Here is a 6,503-nt window from a genome sequence, read left to right on the forward strand (position 1 = left end):
AAAAGATTTTCTTTCAGTACATTTTTATACAAGGACGATGTTATATCGGTTCCCTAGATACACTTTCTAAAAAAAAACACACAATATAAAACATTGATCAATTTCTTGATCTAGAATTTGATTTTTTTAACAAGAAAAATTTGATTTTTTTTTTAACCATGATAAAAAAATGTATCATTCTATACATTTTATCGATCTTCATTACTATGATATTCACCCGAACAAGATATTTTCCAGTATAATGACAAAAAAATGTTATAAAATAACAAAAATTGTTAAAGGTTTAATGTTTAAATGCTTTGAACAGCCCTGATGAAGCCCTGCAAAGTCGGACATTAAATAGTTAAAAACTATTTGTTCTTTTTTGACCGCAACCCAGACCATCTTCTTATATGTATAAAATAAAGTATTTAAAAATATATAAATTTATTTATCAAATAATTAGATACCTGTCGATGATCAGTTAGTTGGGTGCAAGTATTAAAAAATAATAAATTGGAGTTACATAATAATGTTTTATTATTATTATAGCCAATATTTTGGAGAAACTATTCAGGCCGTCTTTAAGTGCAGCTCTATCTTTGGAGATCCCCGATGTAGTTCTAATATGTACAAAAAATCACTATTTTCTCCAACCTTTTATTTCCTTGAATTCAAAATCTAATTCTTAATTATAGCAAATTGGCTCTTTGTGATGACCTAGAACAGATTGCTTTACAACAGAATCAAAATCATATAATTTATTACATGGACAACATTTTAATTTTTACATCGGTTCATACACACTCCCACTGGAGCCAATTTTCCTACTGGGCATTTATGCCCAGTCAAACTGTTTAAATAAGGGTGTAAGGCAACTATGCTCATCATTACACAGGTATACTACCTGTATGTATGTATTCAAGTACTTATTTCGTCAGGGAGGTACGAAAAAAAAATTAAATAAGGGTAAAACCTAGCTGATATTAAATTCTATTTAATTTTACATTGACATTTAGAGTTGTTGAAAAACAGAATGAAAAAAAAAAAATTAAATCGAAAAAAATGTGAAAAACTGTTCTAAAGAGTGGAACTTCTGGTCAGTCGATTTCTTAAAAATATTTGCTGTCACAACTTGGACGTTTTTTTTAAGCTACGTTGACCGCAACATATAGACATACAGAGAGACCATTGTGGACCATTGTCCAATACTTTGTTATTTGGATTCATGGTTTATAGACCATATAATATAGTTTGACCAGATGACATCTATCGGTCAGCACCAAAATAACACTTAAAATGTATATAAATGAGATTTATTAGTTACAATTTTGACAATTAGGGCGTTGAGGTTGTTACTACAATTTATAAGCTAGATCAGTTCAATATAAATTAATCTATAGTTCTAAAACTCATAATTCAACTAACAAATACTAAAATGGAAATATATTTAAAAAAATAATATTAATAATAATTATACAAAAATAAAATTAAAATAAATAAAAATAACTGAAAGAACATAAACAGAACTGAAGTGAATAATAATGCTGCAAATTTACAATTAGTGAATTAATAATAATGAGAATAAAACAAAATGATAAAAATAAGGGTCTATTTATATCTAAATAAACTATATCTATAACTAAACACACACATATATGTCTAATTTTAATCATAAAATGATAAATAATTATGTGGAGTAAAGAAAAAAGCATATATGGTTATCTAATTAATCAAAATCAGTTATTGGGAATCATAGGTACCCAGCCAAATATTTCTTTTTGAGTTTCCTTTGTGGTTGTCGGATTTACATTGATACGAATTTTGCGGATCTTTTTCGATTTTGTATAAAATCGGAGTCAGGGGTCTCATTTTTTGATACCCCTCGTAACAGGGCGTACCGGAAGAGTCCAAAGAAGCCGCGAATGCAATGGTGCTCCAATCAAGGTACCATGCAAGCTATAGTACAAGAGCCAGGAAGAAAAAAAGGCAGTTCTCTCCCCAATTTTTCGTTACTTTAATAAAATTATGTATAGTTACTAGTCAAAATTAATGAGTCTGCCAAGTGTAGATATAATCTTGTGTTAGAGATAGACTTCAAGACTATAAACTTCTACAAAATATACGTACTGTAAAAAGCAGAAAGGTCTCACAAATATTAAACCCCCTTTTTTCACACTAATTAAATACTAATTCTATAATATTTTATCTATAAATATTTTAATTCTAAAATATAATCGGGGTACCTGAAGTACGGCACGGACAGGTCCCGATATGATATGTAAACAGTGGTTGATTTTTTTATTAGTTCTTCTGATGAACGATGAGCAGATATACTACCATATAGTTTCAATTACGTTTACCAAATCCATTGTTATAGCTTGGTTCGAGAGATTTAGGTTTTTCTAACATTTTTAGATATATTTTTATTTCCTAAATAAATTACTATCTATAAATTTTAAGATAGTTTCCTTCAAATAAAATAGTTTAGGTGGTAAAGGACCAATAATTTTATGATTTATTACTGCAGTGAATTATTATTTTTAATGTTCAATGCTGTATATTAACAAGTATTGATAAATGATTATCATCATTGGCACCATAACATCCGATCCCATATCTTAATATCGATTCAAATAGTGCTTTGTACACCATTACTATAACTTCTCTATTGAATACAAATTGGAGATAATAAATTTATCAAAATATATGTACAGAAAAAAGCAGAAAGGTCTCACTTTTTATATGGGCATATCTTAAACATTTTAAAACATTTGGTATGGGTTCCGATAAAATTTACTATCCACAGTAATTAAGTTATTCGTGTTTAAATGATTTAATAAAAAATAGAGACATATTAAAAAAAACACCAATCTAATCTGAATAATCCACACTACCGTAATAAACATAAATCCTTAAGAAATATAGTGGCGAAAACAAAAAAGAAAGATAAAACAAGAATATTTCACTCTACTTATTAAATATTATAATGATAGTATAAGCAAAACATGGGATGTTGTTAATAAACTGCTCAAGAAACATAAACTTGCGCCGGACTCTGTAACCATAAATGCTTTAAAAATATGTAATTTAAAAGAACTAGAATTAACAATGTAATTTACTGAATATTTCGCTTCATACACTACGGCAATTTCACACAAATGTTACTAGAATTATTACTTCAATTCATTCCTCAAATGCCTTCAAATCAACCATCCTTCGATATAAATATTATCCAACGGAGCATGAAGTATACTAAATTATTTTACCTCTCAACGAAAACGAATCTGCTGAATTTGATGGTATAAGAACCTGTCATTTAATTATTCACTCAAACATATTAACTCCTCTTTAACGTAATTGGTAAATTACATGATTAAATCAGGAACATACTCGGACATACTTAAAATCTTAATTCTCAGACCAATCCATAAAATAAGGCAGCAAAAACCATTTAGACTATTACAGACCTATTTCGATTCTATGATTGATAAATAAAATTATATAAAAATAGTAGTTTTTTATGTCCCGTGTGTTTTAATATCTATACAAACGACAATCAAAAAGTTATTACAAGTGTAAATGAATACTTCTATGCCGACTGTTCACTTTTTATCACTTACCATAAAAACTACAACATAGCTCTAGAAAAATCCCAAAATTACTATTATATATTTTTTTTAATGGGCTCATGACAAAGGTCTAATATAAGATAACAATGACAAAACAGTCATTATGTTGATAAAATAACCCCAAGTGGGTTCTATCGACGATCCATAAATTAAATCTTATGACTGTGACTGTCTCACCAACAATAAAGATATAAAAATATATTGCTGTAAAACATTAAATGTTGTTGAAAAATATAAATATCTAGATGTTACTGTGGATAATGCTTTTTCTCTGGAACCTTACATAGTAAATATTTCAAAGAGATTAAGAGTAGCCTCATATAAAGTTTATTACCAGCAGTTTGTACTTAACACAGAAGATTAAATAATGGCGTAGAAAGCACTATTCGCACTGGAGGTGTTGAGTTGTATGTGCTTGTTAGCCTCAAGATCAAAATCCTATTTCATCCCCCTTCTCCTATCATTCCTCATGTAGAATACCTATTTGATTAAATTTCAACCATATCCTCTCCTATGTTATTTTCTGTCGTTTATTTACCCCCTCCCCCCCCCCGAGTTCCACTCGATAACAGTACCGAATCCTCCCTTGTCCAACTTGTTTCCAAATATTCTAATATTATTATCACTGGTGATTTTAACGTCAACATGCTCTTTCAATCCAGTGATAAATCCTTTCTCACTGCCGTAATATTTTTCCTCAATCTTTACTCGTTCCTTATTCTCCTACACATCACACACCTCTGACACCTGGTTAGACCTTTTTATCTGTTACTCTTCTGTAAAAATTCTTTCCTCTTCCCAGTGCCCCGTTCCTTTTCTCTCATCTCACGATCAGGTCCAAATATCGTACAACCTACCAGTCCAATGCTTTACTCCTTAAATCATATCAATCCTTAATTTGGACCTCCTTTCCTATGAATTCTTTCAACCTGACCTTGATTCCGTCCATTGGGACATTATACACTCGTATAATTCCATCAACCTTTTGGTTTCCACTCTTACTTCACATCTGAAATCCATATTGGACATCCATGCTCCTCTTAAAACCTGAATCTTACGCCGTCTAACTGCACCTTGGCTTACTCCGGAAACAAAGGAAATGATAAAACAAAAAGAAACAGCTAGACTCAAATTTTGTCGGACCTGCCTGTCTGAAGATTATATACATTTTTAAGAACTACGTGATTCAACCCAATTAGCAATTCGGCGTGATAATTCCCTTCACATTCTTTACGCCCTCTCCAATGATCCTGATCCCAAATCCAAGTGCAAAATATTCCGAAATTTATTCGTACCAGAATCCAATAAACTCAGCTCTCATGGACCGGACAAAATTCCTGTTAAATTGATTTAATCTTGTCTCCTAGTCCTTCTTCCCGTACTTTATTATATATACAACTTTCTTTGCAAAATGCCACATTTCCTCCTTATCGCAAAACTGCTTTAGTGTGACCGTTAAATAAGATCCCAAATCATTCTTCCCCTAATGACTTACACACTATTTCTCTCCTCTCTAAGCTTTCAAAACCACTAGAATACCTTATTCAAAATCAACTCTCAAACTTACTAGAAGAACACTCTATCGTCAATCCCCTCTAATCCGGCTTCGACCAGGCTATTTAACACCATTCGCTCTCCTGAAAATAACCCACAATCTCCAAACTGCCATTGAACACCAAAAGTTGACTATACTCATCCTCCTAGATTTCTCCAAAGCATCTAACACGGTTGACCACAACATTCTTCTTACTTAACTACGAAATCTACCTCTATTAACAGTGCTTTGCGCTGGTTTCACTCCTTTCTTTCCGATCGTTCCCAGTACGTGTAGTGGTTTTAGATAAACCTCCATCAATGACTTGAACCATCACATGTGGTGTACCTCAAGGTTCATCACTAACCACCACCCTTCTCGCTATTTACATCAATGACCTTTCCCTCCTTATCCAACATATCGAATGCCATCTGTACGTGGATGATTTACAAATTTACCTTTCCTTCCCATTTTCTAACCTATTGGTTGCCATAGAGAAACTTCAAGAACACTTGATCCGAATTAGGAACTGGGGGGGAAAACAAGCATAAGTTGAATGCAGAGAAAACTAAGGTAATCGTAATAGGATCCAATCACCTCATGAAAATTATTCCTCATTTTCCAAACTTATTCCTAAACAACTCAATATAATTACATCCATATATTTAAAATCTTGAGGTCACTATAGACGTCAAGATTTTAACCCGTCGTACCTTCTCCACCCTAAAGCGTTTAAATTATGTTCGTCACCTATTTCCTTTTGAAACCTGTAGGCTCCTGGTTACTTCCTAAATATTCCCCCACTTTGGTTATCGCTGTTTGGCTTACAGGGGTGTCTCTGAGGATCTCAAAGCAAAATTAAATCGGTTAAGTAATTGTTTTGTACGATTCATCATTGGGATCCCCAAGGACGCCTCTGTCACACAATGTTAGGAAGAGTTGAAATAGCTTTACCACTCATTCCGTCGTAAATATTTTCTTGCATTCTTCCTCTATCAAGTTATCAAATCCGCCGTCCATCGTGCATCTCTTATATCCTTAAATTTAGATCCTCAGTGCATTCCCGCAATACCCGCTCACGGCCTTGAGACTTATATGTAACTGCCCATTGAACCACTGCCATTGGTAGATCATTCCTGATCTATTCATCTTCTTTTGGAATTATATTCTTTCCTTCATTTGTAGTTCTAATACCCTTCCAACCTACGAATCTCGTATCTTCAACCACCTTCTGTCCACCCAATTCCGGAAGAATAACGAGTAAAAGTTTCAAATAAGGTTTATATATTTTCTGTATATAATGTTTCAGAGTTTCGTTTATACTAGTAAATATATATATTAGTAGAAATTGTACCTTT

This window comes from Halyomorpha halys, unplaced genomic scaffold (genome assembly GCF_000696795.3).
Source record: "Halyomorpha halys isolate HHAL.00 unplaced genomic scaffold, Hhal_1.1 Scaffold1115.1, whole genome shotgun sequence".
NCBI classification, from domain to species: Eukaryota; Metazoa; Arthropoda; class Insecta; order Hemiptera; family Pentatomidae; genus Halyomorpha; species Halyomorpha halys.